This window comes from Ruditapes philippinarum, unplaced genomic scaffold, assembly GCF_026571515.1.
Source record: "Ruditapes philippinarum isolate M1 unplaced genomic scaffold, ASM2657151v2 ctg7488_1_1_1_1, whole genome shotgun sequence".
Classification (NCBI taxonomy): Eukaryota; Metazoa; Mollusca; class Bivalvia; order Venerida; family Veneridae; genus Ruditapes; species Ruditapes philippinarum.
The window spans coordinates 22,670-36,311 of record NW_026858143.1 but is presented as its reverse complement, the minus strand read 5'-3'; the positions used below and the strand labels follow the sequence as shown (position 1 = coordinate 36,311).

The 13,642-nt window shown below is 32.6% G+C and overlaps 1 long non-coding RNA gene across 1 annotated transcript; it reads left to right on the top strand.

The window, feature by feature from the left end:
* The first annotated feature begins 7,892 nt into the window (after positions 1-7,892).
* LOC132752274 (uncharacterized) lies at positions 7,893-13,109 on the top strand. The gene is made up of 3 exons (XR_009628789.1): positions 7,893-8,531; positions 10,204-10,315; positions 11,363-13,109. It is a non-coding gene; the product is annotated as an uncharacterized LOC132752274 (long non-coding RNA).
* The last annotated feature ends 533 nt before the right edge of the window (positions 13,110-13,642 follow it).

The window sequence follows — 13,642 nt, the reverse complement described above, 5'->3', positions numbered from 1 at the left end:
ACACATTTAAAACTTTATTTTTTTATATTTTGTATACCTTAGACGTTTTGTCAAACTACAGGTTTTTATATACACATTAAATTGCATTGCAAAAAGTAGCAAAAACTATCTGTAAAATTATCAGAAAGCAATCTTAATAATTTTATGAATATAGAGTGGTTTTGAAACTTTATATTGATATGTCATACCTGAAAAAAAGTTTAATTCTGATGAAATTATGTGTCGTACATATGTTTGAACTCTTATAATATTATTTTTGTAGGTAATGCATAATTGATTCCCTGGGTCTGCAAATGCAAAACGAGGCTGACAATATGTGAAATCTGTATCGTTTTTATGGCAATGTACTGTGCTTTATATTATTTACTTTTGTTTTCATTTTTATGAAAACTACGGACACGGATAGGGAATATAATAAACAATAAATAATATATACTAGTATATGGCATTAATGGTGTGTATTGTGTCAGAAATAAATAAGTTTTTTACATATCAATTGTACCAATCTTATATATTCTATAACATTCATTTTTACAGATGGCATTGTTCTTCATATATTTTTATAACAGACACATTATGCCTCATAAACGAATAAGCTTTATAACTTCCTAAGAAAGGGAAAACATGAATTTAATAACCTTTAAATGATGGTTTTAGGGCATGTATGATGTTTGTTGTTTGAGGAAAGTAGCAAAAAATGTGAAATTTTTGTTATAAAAGTAGCAAAATGTAAACAGTGTAGTATTTTGGCTTCCATACAAAATAATATATCATTGTAATGTACTAATTCCCAAAAAAATAAAATGTACTAATTGCCAAAAAACAACAGAGGTTAAACATGATAAAGGTAATTGACCATTGAGTAACATTTAAGAAACTAAAAAAAAAGTTCACTTTAAAGCTTTTGGGAAATAAAGATAAATGCATTTGTGGAGTATATAATGTAACTTTCAACACATGTTGTATTGTTTCAGATGTGTGAAGTTAACAGCCTAGCGGCGCGAAGTTGACGACCTAGCGACGTGGAGTTTGCGGCCTAGCAGCGTGAAGTTGGCGGCGCAACGGCCTGGCGGCCAAAACTTTAAAAATAATACAAGTTTGACAAAGAAATTATAACGACTCTTGATTAATTTTTATTGTTTCATGTATACACGTACTAGAGTTTGCATTGGTGAAACAATATATAAGGACTATAGAAACAAATAAGTACGATACGAAAGATAAAACAAGTGTATTTTGTGGCAAATTTAAAAAAGATTAAAAACACACATTGCTTTATTAAGCTCCTGGATAAAAAAAACGAGTAAAATATCATAATATATTGTTGCTAAGTAACTGTAAGTTTTTTTTTTCAAAATTAAGTCTAATTCGGGATCGTAATGAGGCTTTCGAGTGTAAAGATTGTTTGGTGATGAAAGTGAATTTAAAATGTTAAATGGTTGACTGCAAACCATAAAATAAAATATCTACTTTCTCTTAAAGATGAGTCCTTGATCGAGAAATAGTAAACAGTAAAATAAAATCATTCATTCAAGTTACAAAGTTATCAAAGAATGTCTATATGAAATAACATCTAGTATTTCATAACCATTCATTAGGTCATGAGAAACTACTTTCTTTCAATGACATGATAAAATGCTCAAAATATTGAGAAAATTAATAGGGAAAAACAATTCCCCCTAAAATGGGACATGCGAAGTAATCTTCTAAAAAAAATATTCTTGTAAATGAAGTATTTATGATATCTTATATTGTTGACAAATGATAGACTTAGTATGTTCTGTTGACAAATGCTAGACTTAGCTATGTACTGTTGACAAATGCTAGACTTAGGTATGCACTGCTGACAAATGTTAGAATTTGCTATATACCGTTAACAAATGCTAGAACAAGCTATGAACTGCTGACACATGCTAGACTTAACTATGTACTGTTGACAAATGTTAGAATTTGCTATATACCGTTGACAAATGCTAGAACAAGCTATGAACTGTTGACAAATGCTAGACTTAGGTATACACTGCTGAAAAATGCTAGACTTAGCTATGTTCTGTTGACAAATGCTAGACTTAGTATGTACTGTTGACAAATGCTAGACTTAGCTATGTTCTGTTGACAAATGCTAGACTAAGCTATGTACTGCTGACACATGCTAGACTTAACTATGTTCTGTTGATAAATGTTAGAATAAGCTATATACCGTTGACAAATGCTAGAACAAGCTATGAACTGCTGACACATGCTAGACTTAACTATGTACTGCTGGCAAATGCTATACTTAGCTATGCACTGTTGACAAATGTTAGACTTTGTTATGTACTGTTGACAAAGGTTAGACTTTGCTGCAAACTGCTGGCAAATGCTAGACTTAGCTATGCACTGCTGACAAAGCAAGACATAGCTATATGCTGTTGACAAATGATAGACTAAGCTATTTACTGTTGACAAAGCAAGACTTTGCTATGTGCTGTTGACGAATATTAGACTAAGCTATTTACTGTTGACAAATGCTAGACTTTTCTATGTACTGTTGACAAATGCTAGACCTAGTTATGTACTGTTGACAAATGTTTGACTTAGCTGTGTTCTGATGACAAATGTTTGACTTAACTATGTACTGCTGACAAATGCTATACTTAGCTTTGTACTGCTGACAAATGTTTGACTTAGCTATGAACTGCTGACAAATGCTATACTTAGCTATGTACTGTTGACCATTGTTAGACCTAGATTTGAACTGCTGACAAATGCTATGTTCTGTTCCAAATGTTAAGACTTAGCTGTGGAATGTTTACAAATGTTAGACTTAGCTGTGTACATTTAACAAATGCTAGACTTAGCTGTGTAATGTTGACAAAGGCCAGACTTAGCTATGTACAGTTGACAAATGCTAGACTTAGCTACGTAATGTTGACAAATGCTAGACCTAGATATGCACTGCTGACAAATGCTATGTACTGTTCTAAATGTTAAGACTTAGGTATGCACTGCTGACAAATGCTAGACTTAGCTGTTTACAGTTGATAAATGCTAGACCTAGCTATGTAATGTTGACAAATTCTAGACTTAGCTGTGTCCTGTTGACAAATACTAGATCTAGCTATGTACTGTTGACAAATGTATGTAATGTTGACAAATTATAGACTTTGTTATATACTGTTGACAAATGTTAGACTTAGCTGTGTACTGTTGACAAATGTTAGACTTAGATATGTACTGCTGACAAATGCTAGACTTAGATATGTACTGCTGACAAAGCAAGACTTAGCTATGTGCTGTTGACAAATGTTAGACTTAGCTATGTACTGTTGACAATTGCTAGACCTAGCTATGTACTGTTGACAAATGTTAGACTTAGCTATGTACTGTTGACAATTGCTAGACCTAGCTATGTACTGTTGACAAATTTATGTAATGTTGACAAATTATAGACTTTGTTATGTACTGTTGACAAATGTTAGACTTAGCTGTGTACTGTTGACAAATGCTAGACTTAGATATGTACTGTTGACAAAGCAAGACCTTCTATGTGCTGTTGACAAATGTTAGACTTAGCTATGTACTGTTGACAATTGCTAGACCTAGCTATGTACTGTTGACAAATGCTAGACCTAGCTGTGTTATGTTTACATATGCTACTCTTTCCTGTGTACAGTTGACACATGCTAGACCTAGCTACGTAATGTTGTCAAATTGTAGACTTTGCTATGTACTGTTGACAATTGCTAGACTTAGCTATGTACTTCTCACAAATGCTAGACCTAGGTATGTATTGTGCAAATATTAAGTAAAAACACCAGCAATAGTTAAAGACAACAAACACATCGCCAAGCTTTTCCTTCTTCAAATCCCTCCAAAGGCGTGCACGTCGCGGAGAAGGCACACGGCAGGTCAAGGTCAAGTCATCTTAAGTGCCAGAGGTGATTGGTTGACCTGTCGTGACTAACTCTGGAGGGTTGGCGCTAATGAGAGCCGTTTTTGTTATCGTCAGTAAGGAACATGATGCCTGGACAGTATTGTCGTCTCCTCTACCACCAACAAACGAAGAATGGGAATATCAGGAAGACTCAGCTTGACAAAGACGTCCCCGATGAGACTACCTTAGTGAACCGGCAAGGATGCTAAATTCTCGGACATATGGTTATTCCGGCGCCGAGTATAAATAAACTTATAACTGACTGACTGCCAAGCTTTTATTAGTGGCAGTTGCTTAATCTTTATACAAAGGCCTGACTTCTTGTCTTTCCATTTATAGATTATTAAAGTCTGTTTCCTATGGTGACATATTTCTGCCCTCAGATAACCATATAACTAACTAGTTAATTAAGAGGTTAACTAGTTACGTAACTAGTGAACCTCTTAATATAAAGCTAGTAAAATAATAAAAGGATGGCAGTTGTTGGCACTTACAAGCATTTATTTCCCGTTATGATCTTTTTTATTGAAAAAATAACTAGTTATGTAACTAGGTAATCACATAACAAACTAGTTAATTAAGAGGTTAACTAGTTACGTAACTAGATATCCTCTTAATCAACTTGTTAGTTATATGGTTATCTGGAGGCAGAAATGTGCCGCCATAGTTTTACCTTTATTTACTTGTTATTGATGTTGATAGTGCTCTTAATGCTTTATTTATGTAATTTAATGATTATGAAATGGGAACATTAATATTCATCACATGATTGCATTCGTAGTTGTAGCTACAATTTATATGTAAAATAGATTATAATTAATGTAAACATAAGAAATCGGTTAATTATTAACCGAACGTAATTATGTTACTGTTGCCACATTAAAGGTGAATATTGATCAATTAAAATATACTTCTATCCACTCATCTTACATAAAAAGCTTTGACATGTTATCTTTATGGTTGGCTTCATGTCTATTTCGAGACAGTTGTGAGTGTTCCATACGAAAGTTTAGAGGAGGATGTGGGTAATATTTATAAATTAGAATCTTTAATGAATAGCTCTCATCATTCAACTTTATTAAAACTTGCATTATTCTGCAAAATTATTATTTCAAAATTAAAATAACTCATTCTTCTGCATGGCATGATTTTCTCAACATGTATGAGTTTATTAACATATAAACAATTTAGATAACATCTGTGTAAGACAAATCATGTCCAAAGAGTAAAGTTTAGTCAAATACTGACATGTGTTACTTATTCAAAATGATCTCATTATTATATAATTTTACGAATATATCTTTTGTTAATCACTTTTGAATTGACTGTTCATTATATTGTTGATCTATCATAACCTTATGCAATATATATATACCATGGTTTTGAATAAACCTTGAAATACTGTGTTTCGTTTTGTATTTAGTGCACACAAGTTAACTCTTTACCACGAGGCGTAACAAAAGTATCTATGAAAGTAGTTTTAATTATTATAAAACAAGCATATGGTGTGATTTATGGAAACGATTTATTCAAAAGACGCAATAAATTGAGATAAATTTAGAATAAAAGTACATACATGTAGCACTTAAGGTTTAGTACATACATGTAGCACTTAAGGTTTAGTACATACATGTAGCATAATAAGGTTTATTATATAGTTTTGACATATTTATCTTTGATCGATTGCAAAACAGGTTATTGCAACTTATATTAATCACTTTCGAGTCCTCTTCCTGGAACCAACCAGTACTGGTGTCAAATGAAGAAACATGGTCGTGACCCGAGGAGGTTTTATATTTTTCAAGCGGAAGACCGAGGCATGTAAGAACCTGCGTGTTGTGTACCATGGTACATAGGCGAGATCTTAGTGCTTAAACAACATTTCAACAAAATGTAAAATTGTTTGTAAAATGTGGGTTTTGTAAAATCATACTATACTAGATATTAGAGGTCCGATCAAATGACAATCCTTGAATTATATCAGTTGGCATATCATTAATAATAATTAATATTATTTATAATAAGAAGTAGCTTTAAAAACGATACTCGGCCTAGAAAGTAAAACTGGTTAACTTATGTCATTTCTAAGTTTCTCATACATATAGAAATATAACCAATACTTGCATAACTATCTTGTAAGGTTTATTATCTTCAAATATGTATCACTGTATCCTAAATGAATCTGTCTTATTTCGGTAAGTGAGCACTAAAATCTACGCAGTTGGTAGGCAATTAAATTTATAAATACTTGATTGGTATCCAAAATAGATGAAAATTATAAACATTATATCAATTAAACAAATCAATGATCATGTAATTTATCAAACACTTATTGAACATCATAAACTGAAGATACCTGATAATCTAGACTTTTTTGGTGTGTTTTTCGATATTTTCATGTACATGAGTAATCGTGAACGTTATTAGTTGTCTCGTTATTTTAAACAAAATTTATAACTCAGTAAGTTTTTGTGTAAAATAAAGTGTTCAGTAGAAAATGTAATGGCATCTAAAAGCAGATTAAGATGTTTTGTAGGAGGTAGTATGGTTAAACAGCGCAATTTAGCTAAAGGATTAAAAAACTACCTTGTATATTTTATTTTAGAACTATCATTTACATTTTTTTAGAACTATCCATAAACTTGTATTTTAGAATGACGTTTATATTATCCCCCGCCGATGGAATCGGGAGGGGGATATAGTTTTGGCGTTGTCCGTCCGTCCTTCCGTCCTTCCGTCCATCCGTCCGTCCGAATTTCGTTTCCGGAGTAGTTCTCTGCAACTAGTGGCTGGAATTCAACGAAACTTTATGGGAATGTTGATCAGCATGTGAAGTTGTGCACCTGGGTATTTTCGTCAGGATATTTTTAGTATTTTAGAGTTATTGCCCTTGACTCAGTAAAATTTTGTCCGAATTTCGTTTCCGGAGTAGTTCTCTGCAACTAATGGCTGGAATTCAACGAAACTTTATGGGAATGTTGATCAGCATGTGCAGTTGTGCACCTGGGTATTTTCGTCTGGATATTTTTAGTATTTTTAGAGTTATTGCCCTTGACTTAGTAAAATTTTGTAATTTTCAACTTGTGTCGCATGTAACTCAAAAAGTATTTGACCTAGAGTCATGAAACTTTACAGGAATGTTGATCAGTATGTGTAGTTGTGCACCTGGGTATTTTCGTCAGGATATATTTAGTGTTTTTAGAGTTATTGCCCTTGACTCAGTAAAATTTTGTCCGAATTTCGTTTCCGGAGTAGTTCTCTGCAACTAATGGCTGGAATTCAACGAAACTTTATGGGAATGTTGATCAGCATGTGCAGTTGTGCACCTGGGTATTTTCGTCTGGATATTTTTAGTATTTTTAGAGTTATTGCCCTTGACTTAGTAAAATTTTGTAATTTTCAACTTGTGTCGCATGTAACTCAAAAAGTATTTTACCTAGAGTCATGAAACTTTACAGGAATGTTGATCAGTATGTGTAGTTGTGCACCTGGGTATTTTCGTCTGGATATTTTTAGTATTTTTAGAGTTATTGCCCTTGACTTAGTAAAATTTTGTAATTTTCAATCACAATCATCAGTCACACGGTGCCAGAAAAGGAGTTTCAAAAATGCAAAATTAAAAAATCTTGTCTGACAGTACAAGGCCTAGAGCTTTGATATTTGGTATATGATATAACATATAGGTCCTCTGCCAAAATTGTTCAAATTTTAGCCCTGGGGTCAAAATTGGCCCCACTCCAGGGGGTCATAGATTTTCCTTATATGTATATAGTAAAAACTTAAAAACTCTTCTTGTTTGAAGGTACAAGGCTTCAAGTTCAAAGAATTTTACAGTTTATGCCATGATTAATATATAAATAAAGCCTTATGTCTTCAGTTGTTGTGTTAATAATAACCAGTACTCGGCGGGGGATATAAATTCAACGAATTTGCTTGTTTTATGTAAGAATGGTCAATGAGATTCCGAGATTTCAGTTTTTAGTTGGGACGTAGTCCCAACTAGTGCACTTACAAACCCGAAATTTCCAACCATACAGGGTAACGCCCACTGCTGTGACGTTTCATCGCCACTCTAAATGCTATATTGTATTCTAACATATCAACGTAAGCTGAATTCATAGTGATCACCCGACCATGACCGACGCATAACCGCCGCGAGTGAAAAATAGTGCTCTGAATTTCTGAAAACTTCGATTTATTGCGAACAGAAGTGGAGACAAGAAATTTATTTTTTGAAAATAATGTGCAATTGAACTTGAATTACGGTATTAGAAACGTAGCGGATATAATTTGAAAGGTCACATAATTCTATGAATGGGATAGTAAATTAATTGGGTCATAGTGCTTGACGGCTTGCAATATTTAACTTACTCATCCGCCTTAACATCACATTTTTTTGTATTATATTCCAGAATTTTTGAAAAAGACATTATTTATCGGATAAATGTTGTAGTTTATAATTGCAAAGTGGATATTGAAATAGAATTAGCCAGAGATGTAGATAATCTATTCGTCTCTGAATTAGCCGATAATTAGGTTAAATGAATCCGACAACATCCGGTATATTTTTCGACCTACTTCACGAGCATAATTATCAGCCTGTTAAGCTCATAAGGTATGTTATAAAGCAAAATATGTTATGAATTTGATGACTAATAATATTAAGTTTATTTATTGATGCCAATTTGTTTCCGAAAACTAAAACTTTCGTAAATAATTTCGAAGTAATTTGGAGATCTCGAGTCTTTCGTACCCAAGACATTTCGATCATACTTAGACTGCAAAACCGACAGATTTTACAAATTGATATTACACAGGTGTCTGCCTTTACAGGAAACCGGCATATACGCCTACAATTTTTTGGTCTTGTCACGGCCGTTACGTCTCTACCAAATGGGGCACATTCTTGAATATTTCAGAATAATTTTATTTTGACCTTTATAAATTATTATATATATCTATTTAAAGTCTAGCCATTTCATTTTGGGTCATCTTTTTACAATTTGAATAATTATTCTGGAAAAACGAAGTGCGCAAATGATCTAAAGGTTTGTACAAAGATTAGTGTTCTAAACATTCATCAAATGGTACATTTATCTGGAAAAAATATTTCAGTCCCATCATGACAAAATACCTCAATGGAACCCCTTTAAATTGAATTACACTTTTTTTAAATGTATGGGTAAATTCCATTTTCAGTGGTTGAAATTTTTCCTCTTTTCTGATTAATCAAGCTATAGTTTCCCATTTATAAAGCCACAGGTTGTTTTGAAAGTTGAAAAAAAAATCACTGCCACCTTGATTAGAGCTGTCATCGATATCGACAATATCGATGTATCGTTGATATTTTTTTGTCGATCAATAATCGATACACATTTTAAAAAATCGATACTTTTGACTTATAAATTAAATGTCTAGAAATTATACAATTCACCCAAAATATATGCAGAAACAGTTATTTATATCTAATGTTATGCTTTTGTTATATAGTGGAATTATTTCATAGCAATGGTGACAAATAATATTGTCTGGAAAAAATCATGCAGTGGACAAGACACTGTACAGAACATGTTTTTGACTGAAATCATGGAAACAGGTATGAAAGTGAATGACAGACAAGTGAGTTTAGGATATTATCGATATATCGGTGTATCGTTGATTTTAGTCACTTGATATCGATATATCGTTGATGCTTTGCACAGAATCAATGACAGCTCTAACCTTGATAATTGTTAACCTGAAAAATCTTCAGGCACTTAAAGGGATTTGAACCCCAGACCTCTTGATTACAAGGCAGACACACAACCATGTCGCGAAAATGTCAACACAACAGCAAGACTGTTGGAAATGATCTATACCTGTTCTCAATACATGGTTGAAGTAATTTATCAGTGTTAATTAGACATTTTATATGATTTAACAATTTTTGACACTTACTGATATCTTCACATTTTTTTCACAAATCTACATGTAAAAAATAGATATCATAATAAAATGATAGAACATTTTCTATTTTAGTGGTAATACTGTGGAGTAATTATTTATGAAGAAATATTATTAATATTTTATTATCATATTTTTTCAAATTTTAATTATGTCATTACATGCTGTACACAATCATATTATAGTGTAAACATATATATACATTGTATAGACACATATATACATTGTATATACCAGAGACGTTAAAATACATAAAATGTATGTATATGTCTCTGTATATACACACACTAAGAGAGTAGTATTGGATGATTTTGAAAATGAAATCTCTAAATTGATATTTTCAGGGAAATAAAAGATTATTTACTTTAATATTCACTTGGAAAGGCTGGTACATGTAGCTAGAAAAAAGTACAGTATAAGATTAAAGAAAGACTAGAAGATTATTACAAACAACAGGTACTTATATAATATTTAATGTATATTTCACAAACCAAACTGTTTTCCAAAAAAAAATTAATGAAAACATGCATTTTTACCAGTGTCACCATGGGTCAGATTAACAGACCCATTCCCAGTGGCAAATACTGCCAAATATGCTTTTTTTCTTTTCCAAGTTTAGAAAAAAGTCATAAGTCAAAATTCCCGTTATCAAAGCTGACAATTTTTCTTCATTCCATTTCAATCCAATATGGTACCAGACAGATGATGTTCAAAAACACATTCCATTGTCAATTTTTTATGTATTTTTTATGCTTTGAATGATACACAATTTGTTGGATTAACAACTTTGTACATGGTACTAAATATTTTTCCCAATCAAGATGCAAACTTTCTTAACCCATTACTTCATGAGCATTTTGTGAAAAATTGCTGTTTTCATTGAAAAGTCTCCCGTTACAAGTTCAAATTGCTATAATACTATAAAAAACAGCTTCAACACTAATCAAACTTGGCACAAATGTTGACTGGACCATTGCCCTTGCAACAACATGCTCAGGCTTAAATTTTCTGTTACCATGGCAACGAAGGGACATCTCAAAATTGCCCAAAATTACTATTTTGCCTCGATTTTTTCAATCAAAATTGATTTCAAAGTGATGCCACTTCTCAATGGATTGAGATATAGTCAAATGCTTTTCAGCGTTGGTTACACGTTACCGTATGATCAATCTGGGGTCATTTACAGCCTCTCACAAGTCCAAAATTTTCTTGGCATAATGCTTAGAATGGTTTCACACAGGTCAGTAAGACCGGTGTACACAAATTACTGTCTGCACATATGTGTCAGAAAAAAATTCACAAAAAAGGAATTTAGTATTACTATGAGTATTTATTAAAGAAATTGTATTTCAAATATATTTAAATAGTATTATTGAAAGTCATTTTCTATGACAGACACACAAATCTAGTGCTCTGCATTATAAATGTAAGAAGAGACAAATAAGATAAGCATTTTTTTGCAAATTATTGCACTTCATATAATTTTTATTGCTTTTTTTTAAGGTGGACATGTGTCACTGTCAAGCGAATGAAGATAAGCATCACACTTGGTGGGAATCTCCAGTTTCCAGATGTAGTGATCATAACTGTATAGGCACCATTAACACTTTGGACTAGTTGGAGTATTTTAGAGGGCTAGTCTGAATTGAATCCCCTGTCAATAGTAAAGGCCAGTCATGAACATTGTGTTGAAGGAAAATGTTAAAACTCGGATTTTCCGCTTAACCAATCATTACTTTACCTTATATTCAGTGCGGTAATGTAGGAAATGGTTACTTTCTGGAACGGAGCTGTCAATTATTTTTAATTGTTTAGCTTGTTAGTGTTATCGTCGGACAGTTGTGAAGTAAAGACATCGCAGTTTGACTGTAAACTATACAAGTTGCCTTAAAGAAAGTATGTCGAAATCTTAACAGTTATTGGTTGATTTTGTAAAAATTGACCAGAATTCACCTTTGTTTACACGCATCGCTTGGACGTCAAAAACGACATGCAATGACATTTCAGTGAAATTTGGAAACTTGCTTGTATTTTGGAGCATTTTGTAGGATTTCGATGAAGTAAAAAGTGTTTATGATAGGATACATTATTCCTAGAGACAACCACAAAGATAAAATAGTGATCTGGTGTATTTTTACCGAACAGTTCTTGTTTGTTTTGCATGATATTTTTCTCTCTCGTTAGGGACCTTTATTCTTTATATATAGTATTATGAGCGTATATGGGTAAATGTGGTATATAGTGCCTGTGGTTTTAACATGTATCTTAGCTTGCCTGGTGTAATGATAAGTAATAAACCTGAGAATTGAAACTATGAGAATAAATTGTTGTTATTAGTCCCCTTCTATTTTCATTAAGAGGGGACTAAAGGCTGACCCATTTCTGTATGTCAATGAAAGCTGAATTTTGCTATAACTTAAATGGTACAAAAGTAAGGTTCATCATACTGGTATCTGATATAGAACTATACAGAGATTAAGCATGTTATTATAATTTATGCTCCTGAAAGGGAGAGAATATAGTTGCGGTCTTAACCATCTGTCGGTATGGACTCAAGTAATATTCTGGATAAATATCTGTGTTCATTCCATACAGACTTGTACTTTTGGGGAAAAGGTTCCTCATGGGAGGAAAATATGTTTTTAATGGTGTTTTTGAGATTTTAGTTGATAAAGGAAAAAAAACATAGTCTGTACTTAGGAAGACATTTGTCCTTCACACTCTTGTCCGAAATATGAATATAACTAGATATGTATTGAAGGGATTTTATGTAAACTTCACAAAGTGATAGAGACTTTTAAGAGGAAGTGCAATGTTCAAGAAACATAACTCTACCTTGCTTCATGTTTTAATTATATCCTTTAAGTTAAAAATGCTTATTCCAAACTATCAATGAATCTACATCAACTTGAACGACTCGAATTTTCCAATGTGTCAAAGAACCATAACTCCATTCCTTAGTTTTTAGCTCACCTGTCACAAAGTGACAGGTCAAGCTTTTGTGATCCCTTTTCGTCCGGCCGTAAACTTTTACTTTAAATGACATCTCCTCATAAACCACTACGCTAATTTCATCCAAACTTCACAAGAATGTTCCTTTGGCTGTCACCTTTAAAAATTGTGCAAAGAATTTAATTCCATGCTGAACTCTGGTTGCCATGGGAACCGAAAGAAAAAAACTTTAAATATCATCTTTAAAAAAACCCTAAGAGCTAGAGCTTAGATATTTGGCTCGAAACATCCTTTAGTGAGTGTCTACCAAGTTTTTTTAATTAAAAGCCCTGGGGTCAAAATTGGCCCGCCCCAGGGGTCATTGATTTTCCCTATGTGCATATAGTAAAAAACTTTATAAAATCTTCTTTTAAAGAACCCATAGAGCTAGAGCTAAGATATTAAGCATGAAACATCATCTAATGAGTGTTTACCAAGTTTGTTCAAATAAAAGGCCCAGGGTCAAAATTGGTCCTGCCCCAGTGGGTCATTAATTTTCTTTAAATGCATATAGTAAAAACTTTAAAAAATCTTCTTTTAAGGAACTAAAAGAGCTAGAGCTAAGATATTTAGCATGAAATATCTTCTAGTGAGTGTTTACAAAGATTGTTAAAATAAAAGCCCTGGGGTCAAAATTGGTCCTGCCCCAGGGGGTCATTAATTTTCTTTAAATGCAAATAGTAAAAACTTAAAAATCTTCTTTTAAAGAACCCAAAGAGCTAGAGCTAAGATATTTAGCATGAGCATCTTCTAATGAGTGTCTACCAAGTTTGTTCAAATAAAAGCCCTGGG